This window comes from Alosa sapidissima, chromosome 6 (assembly GCF_018492685.1).
Source record: "Alosa sapidissima isolate fAloSap1 chromosome 6, fAloSap1.pri, whole genome shotgun sequence".
In the NCBI taxonomy this organism is placed as follows: Eukaryota; Metazoa; Chordata; class Actinopteri; order Clupeiformes; family Clupeidae; genus Alosa; species Alosa sapidissima.
The window spans coordinates 5,073,256-5,089,485 of NC_055962.1; the positions used below are offsets into that span (position 1 = coordinate 5,073,256).

Consider the following 16,230-nt stretch of genomic DNA (forward strand, 5'->3'; position numbering starts at 1 on the left):
AATTGAGATCAGGCTTCTCTGGTTACCAGATAATGAGCTATAATTTCTTAACTTCAATTCCTTGTGATGTTTGGAATGCCCCTCTTCTCAAATAGATCTAAACAGGATAAATGGTTGTATTTGTAACCATTCAGCTTAGGTGTGGGCCATGAGGTAACTCTTCTAATGGTATTTGCCTGACAGAAAGCCCCCTTTTACTTCTGCAAAAGTCTTTGAATGTTAAGAGGCCTGAAAGCATTACTCATGGGCAGCACTGGTAATCCAAACGTGCCTTTTATTGGCAGCGCACAACTTCAGTTTTAGTTCAAATTCAAAAGGTGGAAACGGAGCGAATGACGGCCAGGTCCGAAACACATGGGAGTGGTTTCCACCAGCACAGTGCTGGTTGAACCGCACGGATGCTGCCAGAGTGACTCTCCACAACTGTCGTCGCGAGCGGAGTTACAAGACGTAGCTGTAAGTCAGAAGAATTAAGCTTAAACAAAGGAAAAACACGTTACTTCACGCGAAAGTTTAGCTCTCAATGCGCAAAAGAAAAGTATTTCGTATGGTCGATGGAAAAACGTCACTACGACAGCTTTTCAAGGATACGCCTTTGGTGAGTCAAAAGTGTTATCATACTGTCAGCCGTCATTCTCTTACGACAACGCTCTAGGCTACTTCGTACAATTCGTTAATTTATTGGTAACTTTTGTTGTATAGACAGTTTTGTTTTAAACTAATTGTGGTGTTACTAACGCGTTGACAATTAAACATTCAGTTCCCAAAACCTAAGGTGATCGCATGTGGAGAAGGATGTAGCCAGCTGCCAAAAGCCGTTTTTATGTTTATTACGCAATTTTTCAAGTGAATGAAACTGGCTGTTTTTATTAGCACAATTTACGCAATTATGAATGCAGGCTATTTATTGTGTATATTTACATTAAAGCTATTTTTTCTATTTCACATAAGCAACGTTAACGCTCTGGAAGCAGAATAAGCTTCTGGCAGATTGTTTTCTTGAACCGATGACATAATTTACGCGCGCGCGGTACCACTTCTATTTGAGAGAGACTCAAGAGAAACAAAACAAAGAGAGAGAAACAAAATAGTTCTATGTTATTGTTTTTATATATTTTTTTACATAATAATCTGGTTTGATGTGTGGATGGAGGTCGCTGCATTCACTTTAAGTTGGAGTGTGAGACTGAGAGTTATGAGTTTGCATGGAGTTTGATGTTTCTCTAATAGAGTCTTATCTTTCTGCCATTATAGACCACTCGCCGTGGTGTTCATTTAATTCTTTAAAGGCCACCGGCATGACCTGTCTTTCTCCACTTAATCTTCTGGCTGTGAAGACACCTGCTCTCTGCTCACTATGCACACACTCATTTTGGCACCACAGGAGTGCAAATCCACTGCACCTCCTCCCCCTCTCCATCTCTCCTCTATCTCCATCTCCCACATATTTTACAATTTTCTCAGGCCATTTTCTCCATAAACTCCTTTTTTTTGTGTTTTTGCTATTACCCATATGCAACTCACTGAACACACACACACACACGCACACACACACACACACACACACACACACACACACACACACACACACACACACACACACACACACAGTGAAAAGCAGTCATGCTGACCCATATTTTAAAGCCAGCCATGAGTAAATTTACTCTGAACATGTGAATATTCTCTAATGAGAGCGAAAGACCACACTTGTTCATCCAAGCTTTCATGCTGTGTGATTTACAGAGTAGAAAATCCCCCCTTACGCAGCCCATAAAATGTCTTCTTGCCCGGGCATTGTGTCTCCAAGGGCTCCCTGTGCCCTCCAACCCCCACTAATGTGGCTTTATTGTGGTAGAAGTGGGGCAGTAGTACATACAAGGGGTGTGCTGGGCCACTAAAAGAGTTCTTACACACACACACACATGCACCCCCCCCCCCCCCCCCCCCACACACACACACACACACACACACACACACACATGCACACAGAGAGAGAGAGAGAGACACACACACACACACACACACAAACACACACACACACACACACACACAAAGGCACACAGGAGTCCTGAGGAGAGACAGAGGAGAGAGTGAGCAAATACAGCAACTCATCACGCCGCCACAGGATGGCTGTGGTGAGGGCTGCTCACAGCACAAAGAGTACTCTGTCGTGGAAACACAAACCCCCATAGTAACAGCACTCGCTCCGCTGCGAGTCCACGTTTCATTGCTACTGAACTTATAGCATCACAGGGGTGTTTTCTCTCTAAAGCATATGTCAGCAGTTCAATATTAATGGTTTAAATCGGCTTGCCTACAGTACTTGGACGAAGGTTTAAATGAAGCAGAAAAAATGCTAGATGTACAGGTGTATCAAACCTAAATGAGCTTTTTTATCTGTGTAATTAGGCAAATCCTCCTGTTGTAAATGGTTATTTTGTGCTTGGTCAAGGACCACAATTACTTTGGCCAGGAAGTCCAGTGTCAGCACAGTTTCAGCAAAGTAAATTTGTTGTGCAAACTGGTCAGTGCCATGTCTTGATTAGAGGGGATTTAGGCTCATTGTTTGATTTCAATTGGGCTCGATGGAGTTCCATTTACCCTCGGGACTCGGCATACCTCAGCGCCCAGTGGGTGCCAGGTGTACGGCGGTGACGTGGGTTCACCTGATTGTTATTGTGGAGATTGCAAGCACATGCTGCTGTTCTGTGGCAGTGGAACGTGGACCCGCATCCAACGTCTGCATGAGTTTGACTCCTGTCCAGCTCTGCTAAAAAGCTTTGTTTGCTTAGTGCAGGCCGGCTCTCGCCGAGCAGTTCAGCTTTCAGTCCAGGGGCCCAGAGACGTCGATTCATCCCCCCTCTCTTAGAGCACCGAGCAGAAGGCACAGAGTCTGGTAGCAATTATCGCTGTGTGAAAACGTAAGCCCCACTTGTTATGTCTTATGGGCTCATGTTATATGTTACAGGGTTCTCGCACCCTCCGAAATGAATGGAGGGCGAGGGCACGAGCCAACACTGCGGTCTGCTCAGTGAGGAGAAAGGAACACTTAATGATGAGAATGAGCATTTGACTGGTGTGCTTAGTTTTAGATTTCATTCATAGGAGCAGCATGGATAGGAGGGTCCATCTGACATGTGTTGTTGTGATGTGGCGCCATGGGAACCATTATATATTGTTCTAAGGTGTCCTTAGTTAACCTTTGAGGGGTCAAACACCAGGACGTCTATTGATTAGGGATAACAAGACCTGTTCAGATGGTGTCCACCACAGTGGCCATATGGTCAGTGGAGACAATAGTTCTGATGTAATTCACTGTTGTCACTTAAGTGATCAGTTATTGGATTTTGGGACAGTAAACTCATTAGTATTCATTAGTATTCATACTCATTAGTATTTTAGAATTTGAGTGCGAGAGCTCTTTTACTTTGAATCACTTTATGCTAATTGATAAAGAGAGGTGAAAAACTAAAATAATGTTCATACTACTTGTTAAAGTGAAAATCCTGGAGCATGTGTGATGTGTGGTGTCCATATGCTGCCAGTTCATTTATGGAGCACTTGAAGCGTTTCAATGAGTAATTGGCCTCTCTGTAAACCCCTACTGATCGGTAATAAAGATCTTAATGTGTCTCTGTGGGTCTTTTAGGGCACATTCAAATGGGACAATGATTAATGTCCAAGAAATTGCTGGTTCCTACTCATTGCAATATAGGTGAGACTTTTGAAACGCATTGTTACACAGAGGGGTAAATGAAGCCAAAAACACAAAACCTATAAATGTAGCATCATACTAAGCTACTTGCTATTCCCACAGCAATTTCTGATGGATTCTTTCTTTTTGCTTCTGAAGGAAATATATACATGTTTTACAATCATCATCGTTATCATCAACATCGTTTTTCATCATCTTACATGTAAACATGCACATTAAAGGTTCGGTCAGCGATCAGACACATTTTGAAGCCCATACCATTTTTTGTCACATTCAGCAATTATCTCCTCACAGCCCACTAGCTGCCCATTCTGTGAGTCCACTGTAAAGAAACCCGGTCTCTGTAGACAGCCTAGGCTCTGAAAACTGGAAACAAACAAAGTAGGGGCAGCCTGTCCCCCAAACAAACATGAAACCCTGTATGGAGTTTCTCTGGGAATACTGAAGGGAGGGTTGAGCTACCTCTCTGGTGTGTTTCGTTTGGTCCTTGGTTAAAATATAGTCTACGTTGTTTTGGAAAAACGGGTCTGCTAATTTAAATATAAACATAAATATAAACAAATGCGACTTCCTCTGCACTCGCTGACTGTACCATTACATGTAAGCTCCAGTGGCAATCACAAGGAACAAAATCATTCAATATAGAGTCTTACGGGAGCATTGTGATGTACAGGCTATCTGTCTCGATTAAAATGTAAATTGTTTTGGTTTAAAGTGGATAAATATTTGTTATCCTGGATCTTTGATCGTGTATTTGGAGTTGAGACACTAGTATCATGCTGTAATTGTTTGCTGAGTCAGTCTTGGAAGATTCGTAGAGAGCAGTGGTAGCCGTCAGAGGGTTTTTCCCCAGTGTTGCTGTTGCTTCTCTGGTAAATGAGAATAATTTTCATTTCTGTCTTTGTGGTTGAAAGATGATATACAGAGTGCTTGGCCCGTCAGTGCCCATCCAAGACTGATCCATGGAAGAGCTTTGATGTGTTCACTTTTCCCATTTGTTTTCCCAGTTTATCTAGCGAGACTCTAAGCACAGAGATGGCACTGCAAGAGAAATAGGAGTAACACAGAGGCAGCAGAAGAGAGAGAGAGGCAGACCGGCAGACAGAGCAAGGGGGAGACGTTTTGGGGGAAAGGAAAAGAAAGACAGAGCAAAAAGGAGACCTGGCACTGAGAGAGAGAGAGAGAGAAAGAGAGAGAGAGAGAGAGAGACAGAGACAGAGAGAGACAGAGAGAGACAGAGAGAGAGAGAGAGAGAGAGAGAGAGAGAGAGAGAGAGAGAGAGAGAGACAGAGAGAGACAGAGAGAGACAGAGAGAGAGAGAGAGAGAGACAGAGAGAGAGAGAGACAGACAGAGAGAGAGAGAGAGAGAGAGAGAGAGAGAGAGACAGACAGACAGACACAGAGAGAGAGAGAGAGAGAGAGAGAGAGAGGGATGAAAGACTAGACCTGGCACCAGGAGCTGTGATGTGTCTCCTGGGCTCATTTTTCCAGCTGTAGTCATCACAGTCCTGGGCCCCAGCTTTGTTCCTCACTTACCCCGTCCTTTAAACCAGGGGCCTTGATGTCTTTGTGGACCCGGGTGCAGAAGAAGGCCCTCTCTGTTCTCAGCTGTCTGAACCGCTGCCGTGTGGAATTTGCGGTGGATTTTCTACCTAATTAACCCCCATTTTCTCATGAGAGTGGGCACTTTTTTTTCAAGATGGAGGAATGCGATAGGCTTTTGCTGGCCCTAGCTTTTGTTGTTTTGCGCTAAGCTGGCTTACACACAACATTAGGCCGGTTGTTTTGGGTCTGGCAAAACCTTGTAATGCAACAAAGGAGACCTTCACTCCTGGACTCGACAAGGAGGCAAGCAGGCAGACAGGATGCCATCATCTCATATTAGTCCAGACTAATTCAACTCAATTCGTTCTGGCATCACCATTGAAAATGTCACTGTTCCTATCATCAGCATAGCCTGTCACATGTTGATGTCTGCAGAGGGAATACCTCTGATGAATGTTGAAATCAAGAACAAATTAGATGTCTAGATGAGCTGTATCACAAAGTGAGTTTTCTCACAAGGCTGCCACTCCAGGTTGAGTGAGCTGCTGTAGCCTCCTCCTCCTCCTGCTGTAGCCTCTTCCTGTTACCTCTTATCAGATGTGACTTTGAACATTTTGCAGACATGAGAAAAGACCTAGGTGCGTTCAAATTCGCTAATATAGGTGAACGTTTGCAAACACGTTTCTGTTTGCCTTCAGTTTTTGCCGAACATTTGCAAACACTCACAAACAGTCTGAGGGGGTAGTTCTCTGAACATCCAGTGGAGCTGGACGTGGGGTTGACAAAGGTAATAATGCAATTACCCTTATAATGGAATGTTAACACCACATTGTTCAAATGTAACTGTTTTAGAAGAAACATGTTCACCACAAACGTTTGCCGAATTTTAATGCACCTGTTTCACTAAGGTCATTGAGTATCAGAGAGTTTCTAATGCACAGACTCAGAGCTTGACCAGCAGAGAGGGATCCTGTCTGTTCTGAGATAAGACCTCAACCCAATGCAGCAGGTCCAACTTTGCTCTTGAGGAAACATGCTCCATTTCTGCTAAACGTATGTTGAAAGGCAAATGTAGAACTGACAGGCCTGACAAAGTTGTAGATGTGGCCAAAGTCATGTAGGAGCACTAACTTAGTGCCCACTGTATTGTAAATGTGACGAATCGCTGCTTTCTTAGAACTTAGTCAAAGGAGTCAAACTAAATGGAGCCCCTCACGGCAACATTTTGTTGGCACCTCGTTTTTCATGCCTTGCCAGTGATTTATAACGTTTTGCTTTCACTGCACTAAAGATCCCGCCACCCGTCACCCACCAGCCGAGTGCCTAGAGGGTCCCGTCATCAGTCCCCCGTCCAACCCCGCTCTCTAAATCACATTTAATAAACAGTCTCCTTAATAGTCACTCCAGTCTGCCGTCTCCTCTGCACATATACATTATTTCCAGGAAATGGCAGGGCTTAGTAGTCGTATAGGGCATGATAATGAGGACGACTGCATGCCCACAGCTGGGTTTTTTTTTTCAGCATCCTTCAGTCTGCTGTTTCTGGTTGGCGTGGCTTCGCTGGAGACAGGGGGTTGAATGAAGGGGCTCCGGGGCCAGAGGAGTGATGGAAAAAGAGGGGGTATGGGGGGATGGAGTGGGTGGATGGGAGGAGGGAGGGGGGGTGGTGCAGTGGTGTAGCGGTGTAGTGGTGGTAGCCCCAACCTCGCTGGAAACTGAACTCGTGGCTCTCATTAGGCCAGTTTGTGCCGTTTCACAGCGAATTTGATGCTATCAATGCAGCCGCCCACTGCTGGATAATAACGGCCCGCTGAAAAGCCATCGCGCCAGCGTGTCTTCCCCTGGAGACGTCTGGGGCTCGTGTCACTGCCGAGGAGACTAATCTCCCTCAACACAATGATAGCAGAGAGCTTTTGGCCTCAAGATGATTGAGGGGCATCATACATTAACCGTTAAACTTCAGCCAACAGTGGCTTTCAAAACCATTTGCATTATATTTGGGGTACATTCATTTTGTACATACTTATTGCCCCAATAGGCCCATATTGGCATAGACAGTGGGGCCTAAAGGCATCGTCTGACCAATCTAGCGTGGCTAAAATAAACCGCTCCTACTTCTGGGGTTGTTTTTCTGGGTGAGTTCCCCTGTGACCTGATCTGAACTGGACCCAGTTTCTTGTGAAGGGGTTGTGAATCTCCTCGGTCTCACGGTTTTAGATACATTTTGCGAAGTGTTGTGTGTTTAAAGACGATGCTCGTTTGTTCTTTCCAGGAGTCGTTATTTTTGAGGAGCACTCTGGCTCTCCCCCCGAAACACTAGTGCTTTTGAAAATAACATCCGTCTGACATCATTCGGATTTTCCCAGGCATCCCCCCTTCGCTCGGCACTGGGGCTCCTTGTGACTGGCCAAGCCACCACAGCTGGATTTGATTACAGTCGCTCAGTATTGCTCTGTGTTCCCACTCCTGCCGTGCCTGTTCCCAGAACAGATAAGCCATCCTTCTCTCTCAACACAACAATCACTTATCCAGGCACTTAGGCTGTACATGCTGCAGACGTGCACAAAGGTTGTGGTGAGAAAGATACAGTACCTGTGACACGCAGGGTAACTCTATACATGGTGAGTGTGTATAGACATGTGCTGTTTTTGTACATGTACACGTGCACACCCGTGGCATATGCACACACACAAACACACACACACAACAACACACACACACAACAACACTCACACACACACACACACACACTTCTGCACGCCCAGACATATGCACACACACACACACACACACAACACACACACACACACACACACACACACACACACACTTCTGCACGCCCAAACATATGCACACAGAGACCCATATGTATACATATACAGTATATGGACAGCACAGGATTATCTACCCAAGCACCCATGCATCCACACACACTCTGTCCAAATATGCAGTACATACTTATACTCCACAGATGTACTGGAGTGAACGCTCAAGTTCAGCTGTCGCTCCTCCTCTGGTCCCCAAGGCACATTGCATAAGCAGTCTTCCACTGTTTAAGGAGAGCATTATGTGGAATTTGTTCATGTCTGTCTCTCTTTCTCTGTGTGTGTGTGTGAGTGAGTGAGGGAGAGAGATAGAGATAGACTTTTCTCTGTCTCTTTTCCGCCCTCACTTTCATTTGAGCTGCACTTAGCCCAGTGGCTCACATTATGAGCAGGCAGGCAGGCAGTCCCTCGAATCTCAGAGGAGATTAAGGACTTTACGTGCAGAGAACACAGGTCTCTATTTTCCCACAGTGGCTCAACGGTGTCTGAGTGTGACCCATAATTCATCCCACAGTTTATGTGGAAGTTGTGGGTTCACCGGGTTTAAATGTTTCCCCACATTTCACTGGATGTGTGATTAAAAGAACTCTTTCGTTTACACAGGTTGGGCTCTCTGTTGTGTGTGTTTGTGTACGCACGTGTGTTTATATTTTTTGATGACTCTGTCTAGTGCTCGTTCCTTATGGTCTAATGTGTTTATACTTTGTGATGACTCTTTCTCTAATGCTAGTTTCTTACTGTCTATTGTGTTTTTGTGTGTGTGTGTGTGTATGTAGTTATTTTTTGATGACTCTTTCTCTTACTATCTAATGTGTGTGTGTGTGTGTGTGTATATGTTTATATTTTTTGATGACTTTCTCTGACTGTAATGTATGTTTGTGTGTGTGTGTGTGTATGTGTTTATATTTTTCGATTTTCGATTTCGATATTTTTCGACTCTTTCTCTAGTGGTCGTTCCTTACTGTCGTAGTTGATCAGTTCCAAATCTCACAGACTAAATGAGCCTCGTTAAAAACACGTCTGTTTCCTTCAAGCAATTTTATAAACATCAGGAGTGTATGATGCCATTCTCTCCTTTTCCAGGGCCTTAGTCATAAACAGCCGTCCACGGCCCACCCAGAAATCTCCTCATAGCTGTGAGGACTCATCCCAGAATGTTGGGTTTTGCCCGTGGTTTGCTCAGTTGTCACGGCGACTCTGCTCAGGCACACACGTGTGGACAGTCCAGTGCAGCATGGCATGGGAGAGCACTTCCTCCCTCACGTGACGCGGAGGCGGGAAGCTCCCTGGTGTTTTAACAGTATTGTTTTTCACTCTGTCCAGATATTCCAGGGCCTCTCCCAAGTTTTATGTAATAGTGTGCCATGTGCGTGTGTAGGTGTATGTGAGTGTGTGTGTGTGTGTGTGTGTGTGTGTGTGTGTATGTTTGTGTATGTATGTGTGTGTGTGTATGTGTGTGTGTGTGTGCGTGTGTGTGTGTGTGTGTGTGTGTTTGTGTGTCTGTATGCGTGCTAGATAGCACATCATTTTGATGTATGTTGCTATTTCCATTCGTATGTACGTGTACCACATGAGCATGTGAGGGAGCAAGCCACTCCTGAATTCCCGGCAGTGAGATCAGTTCTGTACAGAATGTAGCTGGCCATGGTTTTGCAGCCTGTGTTATGTAACCACTGAAGAAGGTTTGACATTTTTTTGGGGTAGTGGTAGTGTTTATATGTTCCTCACAGCTGAAGCTGTAGCCTTCTGCTGCAGTCAAATAAGCGAGACTTCAAGATTTCGTAAACAACACATAGAAGGTCCATAAAAACATTGGCAGTGAATACAATGTGGCAAATTACACACAGTGGGCTGCTTGGGCAGGAGGGTGTGTCCGTGAAGAGCCACATCCAATCACGCTGCGAGTTTTCTCTGGGATGGAATGTTCCGTTAGTGGAGCTGTTTAAAACTGTGAGGGTTCACTGGCTAGCGTGACCCCAGACGCACACATGACGACAGCATCGTGAGGACACTCGGAAGGGGCAGGCCGACCTCCGCTGACCTTGAGCCCGAGCGGATTGTCTACCATTGGCTAGTGGTCGCTGTACAGGAAAAGGGCTCCAAGAGTCTGACCCGGTGAAAGGAAGTGACCGCATCCTGCCTCAGAGTTAGAGAAAGGACCGCCGAGAACGAAAGGGAAAGATGTGGACAGTGAACTGTAGGGGATAGTGGCCAGATTTAAAGATGGCGACAGGTGGCGTCAAAGTGAACTGTAGGGGATAGTGGCCAGATTTAACGATGGCGACAGGTGGCGTCAAAGAGAGGCGAAGCAGAGATAGAGAGACAGTGAGTCAGGGTATAAGGCATGAATATTTTTATGAAGGAGAAAAACAGGGGTGGCAGGGCAGGGGGGCAGAGATTGAGACGGGGGGGGGGGGTGAACAAAGAGACCGGGGGTACAGTATACAGAGAGGAACGGGGCGTGAAAAACAGGGTTGCGCTGAAAGGCGAGGGATTTGGTCAGGTTTACCTATGGGCTTTGGGCTGAAGGAGCCAGTCAGCAGAATCTGACCACTTTGTGTGCACAGGCCCTGGCCGTGGGCCAGCCGGCTGGGCCTTTGTCTCCAGAAGGTATCAGAGGAGCGGGCCGCTGGCCGCTGGCTTCATAGCTGATCGGACACGAAGAACAGAGCGCCGGCCCTCTGCTGTCTCACATCAAGATCATTTCCACAGGTCTGGGCCCAGCGATAAAAGCAGTCCAGTGCCAACAGAGAAAATACAACACGGGAACACAATTAGGGGATGTGGTTGAGTGCCGGGTTTCTTAATATGGCCAAGTCCCCTGGAAAAAGCCTCTAAATTATTTTTCTTTAAGGGTTACACAGTTCTGAGCTAAAACATTTTTGTCACATACAGCAAACATCTCCTCACACATCCGCTAGCTGCCTGTCCCCTGAATACATTGTAAAAAAAGATGGTCTCTGTGGACAATTCAGGCTCCAAAAACAGTAAAAAAAACAATCTGGTCCAGCCTGGAAACATAACAAATCTAGCTCTCTATTTTGTTTGAAAGTCAACAGAAGTGATGTTACCCAACATTGCTTAGAGCATCTTTAAATGAAGGTGGATTGGCTTAAAAGCTAAATTGAGAGTGGGTCCAATTTTGAAGCAGTCAGCTAATTCTTTATTTTCTCAACGAGAGCTTTTAGTAAAAAGTAAGTAAGTAAATATCAACAGTGGATCCCTTCTAATAATTTTGTTTTGAAGACTAACATGAGCTTGCGATTCGGATCCGGTGGTTTTCCTGCACATTTGCACTTGCATGTTAGTGTTTGCATACATCTGACAGTGTGCATGTGTGCGCATGCACACAAAAAAACAGCCGCGTGTTTGTTTTCGACTGCGCCCGTGTGTGTGTGCCCGTCCTTGTATATTTAGGTGCTTGTGTGTGGGTTTCGCCTGTGGTATAGCCTATGTTTACTTAAGCTTAGCCTTGACCACAGTATCCTGCTCATTACTGTGGAGGGACAGCAGCGGCCTTAGCCGTGAGCTCTGGCCAGGTGCTGGAGCCCTGTCCAAACAGCAGAGGCCCTGACCGGGCCCTGACTGAGCTGTGTCTGTGACTGGGGGACTGGGTGTGAATGGAGCCAATCTGGAGCTCATTCATATACATTACTGAACCCATAGATCCTGCCAAGGTAAATTACATTGGCAACATATGGTGGCTTTTTACTCAAGGAAATAACAGACAAGCCATCATCATCAGCGTCACTGCTGCTCTATATCCATCTCTCTTTGTCTTCACACACGTCTTTTTTTCTCTTCATCCCTCCATTTTTCAGAAGGCATCATCAGTGTCATTAACCATGTGTGGCCCTCTCCTTCTCTCCTGATTTGTCTCTCCCTCTATTCATAGCTGTCTTTGCCTTTCCCTCCACAGTGTTTGATCGTTTCCTGGTCATCAGGGCTATGTTTTGTCTAAATAGGGAAACTACGCAATGTTTGTGTAGGCAGCCATTCTATATGTAGCCACCACATCATCCCCCCCTTCCTCCTCCGTCTCTCCCCTCACTTCACCTCACTATGTGTCGTGCCCGGTCCGTTAAGAGGCTAAGTGGCGGCTGGCATCTCTAATCTGGGCTGGCAGTGATGGATAATCTCCGGGCCAGGGTGGGGGTCGGGGAGGTGGGGGTGGCGGGATGGGGGCACTCGGACCAGGCGAGGGTGGCATCTGGAGACTGAATAGCACGGCCCGCGCCAGCCACTCTCCCTGCTTTTGTGTGCCTGTCCCCCCCCCCCCCCCACCTATGACAAAGGCCCCAAATAAAAGAATGTGTGAGGAGGGGAGGAGTGTATATGTGTGTGTGGGGGGAGAGAGTGGGGGGTGTGGGGGATCCCCAACCTCCTGCTCCGGTGCCCCTCCCCTCACTGCTGCCTGCTATTACTTATTCTTCATTGCCAAACACCCTTGGGCTGAAAAGGGCTGGAGTGGGAAGCATCCTCACACATGGGGGAAAGACCGCTTTTTTGTTGTGGTTGATAAGGAAAGATGTTTTGCCAGTTGAGCTTGCGACTTCTGAGTTCTGAGTAAAGCCTTCCCAATTACACCTTCATTCAAAAAGATGTGTGAATATCCACAGCTGTTTGGACATGTCTGAAGCTAATGGCGCGTCTCCTTCCCTTGTCATATCACAAGTGATTTGATTTGTCGTGAGACTAGTAGATTAGGTGGGGCGTAATGCATTCCCAACACCCAGCCTCCACCCTGGCAACCATTAACCTCCAACACAGATGGATCAGGGAGGCTTTAGTCTCATGTGGCCAGAAGAATAAGAACAGTCACATGCTAACGGCAACAAGCTAATTCAATAAACCATACACGCAGTGGCACCGAGTTGACATTTTGGCCAAGCAGGAGAAAAGGATTAAGGTGGAGGGAGCGGAGGATTACTCGTGTGGAGCAACAGTTATTACACATTCTGACCTCCGGTTGGCCCTCCTATGTGAAAAGAAAGATGGGCTAACGTGTCTGGTTTGTTGACAGAGTGTCATCTGCTCATTTCTGTCGTTGAGAGGGGAGAGGAAATACAAATACTGGCCTGAGGGATGTGCTGGGGCAACACAAAGGCTGTGGCTGGAAATGTACACAAATGGCAGGTTGAGGAGCAGTTGGACACCAGCTCTGGAAATGCTTCACATAAACTGTGGAAACGGCAAGTCGTTTGTAACACCTGCCCGTATAACCATCTCAGATGTAGGTGAATTACGGCTGAATAACAGACATGAAGGGCCCAGGTCTAGCCTTGACTGCGACCGCTGTTCTAGAACGGTCCTTGAAGGCGTCCAGGGGAGGAAGCAGCTGGAGAGCCACACCAAATGCAACACGGGGCCCCGCCTGGCCAAAGCCCCACACCCACCCGTCTACCCGCAGAGAGAACACAACGGGCCCTTCTCTCACCCAGGCAGGAAACAGGCCCTCGCTCCCTCTCTCTCTCTCCCTCTCTCCCTCCCAGGACCCAGTCCCTTCATCTTGGGCTTCCGCTGCAGCGAGGGCAGCCTCTCTCTCTCTCTCCCCCCTCCGCTGGCACCAGGCGTCTCCATCCAGCGCCCTTATCAGGGCTGCGCTCTGGCTCCGGGGGACCACTTTCCCATGGGAAGAGTCTCACGCTGCTCTCTGCCCGACTCACCCACTTATGGAGCAGCCAACTCCGCTCCCACCATCAGACCCTTCTCTGCAAACACACACACACACACACACACACACACACACACACACATCTACACACACACACAGAGACACACACACAAACACTTATTATGAAAAGCACATTGTGTTGCCTTGTGTATGAAATTTGTATACACTCTTAACTCGCATTCAACAATCCATCCAAAACTCATATAGACTATTAATAAACATGCTTATAACATCTCTCTCACTCTAAACACGTATTCAAATTCACATGGAAACATACACACATGCCTCTATTTTTCTCCTTTCTCTATTTTCTCTCTTTCTCTTTCTCTTTCTTTCTTTCTCTTACACACACCCGCTCCAATATTAGCAGCTCTGTGTATCCTGTGAGGAAAAGCTTACCCACCTTAGAGGCCGGAGGAAGCCGAGTGTTTTCCGCTGGTGATTGTTGTCTGACGCACAAGGCTCGCTTCCTGTGAGTGTGTCCCTCGATATGTTTAGAGGTGTAATTAATAGCCCCAGCCTCTGGCATTAGGCCACTGCTTACTCGCTGCATTTTACAGCTAGCCTGTGGTATAATGTATGGAAAATTATAAAGACTTATTCATTTACTAGTAGATTGTGGTGTTGAGGTTTATGATGGTAATTGGCCTGCATTTATATAGTGCCTTTCTACTCATTCAAGCACTAATAGTTACAATTTCATGCCTCATATTCACCCATGCGGCTGCCATGCAAGGTGCCAACCTGCACATCGGGAGCAGTTTGGGGTTCAGTTTCCTGCTCAAGGCAACTTCGACAGGGTCAGGAGAAGCTGGACTTGGTTGCCCAGTGACTCCTCTACCTGCTGACCCACTGCCCATGTGCTCATAGGCGCAGTAGTGTTAAAGAGTGTTTTTATTATTTACTGCTGATACATGCTGATACTTATTTCTTTGCAGGAAGTGTCAGTTTCTGAAAAACCTCCTTCTTTCTTTATTGTTTTTAGTAGACTTTTTGGCACCAGCAACTCTCTAATCCTCCACCCAGGTGAAAGCTTGAGAAATCACCTTTGTTCTCTCAAAGTCTCTATTAAAGTTTTTTTCTGAATGACCCTTTGTTCTTAATCATGCGTGATAATGTCCTCGGCTGCCTTTGAATGGCACGAGCTGTTGTGAGGAAGTAAACAAAATGGAGGAACAATGGCCCCCTCTGCCAGGTGTCAGGTGATCAGGGCGCTAGGCTGCGGTCACGTTTTGGCTGGGCGCAGACGCTCCATGAAGGCCGTGTCTGTTTGTGAGGGGGGACCTGCAGGAGAGGAGAGGAGACAGGTAATGGGCCAGAACCACTCAAGTGGAACGCTCTCCTCCTGGTTCTCTGTTGTCATCCTGTCCAGACTTTCATTCACCCTAAACTATTCTACACTTTCTCTCTCTCTCTCTTTGTCTGTCACTGTGTGTGTCTTTTGTACTTTCCCTTTTCTTGGGTTCTGTTACTCATTCTCTCACTCTGAGTCTGACCTCCGTGGTTGTCTTCATGTCTTTTCATGGTTGTAATAGTAGTTCTCTGTGCATTGTTGTCTTTGTCTCTTTGTTTCTTGTCTTTAATCTGTTTCCCTGTTGCTCTTCATCCTTGTGTCTACAACATTTCTGTGTATCTGTTTCTCCTCTCTCTTCTTCCATCACTCTCACTATCCCACCAGGTTCCTCTACCCCCCCACTCTCTCTCTCACTCTCTCTCTATCTCTCCCTCTCTTTCCCTCTCTCTCTCCCTTTCTCTATCTCAGTCCTCGGTCTGGTTGTAGTGAGTGTGTGCACTCACTGGCGTGTTAAGTGGCCTGGGGTGCCGTGGTGCGGTTGCCGTGGTATTCCTGGTTAAACAAGAGGCCCAGTCATAGCAAGCAGCTCCCAGGTCTCAGGGGGGGCCTGCTGCCATTTCTGCAGCCACTGCACCGGGACCGAACGGACCTCGTAGTGCTTCTCTCCACCCTCCCCCTTCTCCCTTCCACCCCTCCTCCCCTCCTCTTCCTCTCTCTTTCTTTTCCTCCTGGGCTCCTCCCTGTCTTCCACCCAGAGGAAAACCACCGCTGGCTCCAGACGCGGTGTTGCTCTCAAGAAAAATACATACATTATGTTTTTCTTTTTGACGCGGAGACTAGTTGTGCAGGCCTGGCAGGAGTAATTACGCTGTCTAGTGGGTGTCACACAAATGTGTGTGTGTGTGTATATATATGTGTTTATGTGTCACAGTGGTGTGTTAGTCCTCAAATAGTGGGTCGGGGATTGAAAGTGCTTATTCCAGTGTGTGTGTGTGTGTGTGTGTGTGTGTGTGTGTGTGTATGTGTGTGTTTGGAAGCATTTGTACTTATGTGTGAAAAGTAAAACAGATTTGTAGTCCACGGGGAGGAGTGAAAGGCTCTGTTTCCTCCTGCTCATCATTAGTCTTTTCCTTCTCTTCCTGTGCTCCGGCCCCAGAGAAACACTCCTCCTAGCTCT

The 16,230-nt window shown here is 46.7% G+C and overlaps 1 protein-coding gene across 1 annotated transcript in view; it reads left to right on the plus strand.

The window, feature by feature from the left end:
• Positions 1 to 416: 416 nt before the first annotated feature.
• Positions 417 to 16,230, plus strand: part of LOC121711850 (T-lymphoma invasion and metastasis-inducing protein 2) — a 45,833-nt gene continuing 30,019 nt past the window's right edge. The window contains exon 1 of the mRNA XM_042095692.1: positions 417 to 598. The gene's annotated coding sequence lies outside the window, so the exon portion shown is untranslated. The remainder of the gene's footprint in view (positions 599 to 16,230) is intronic.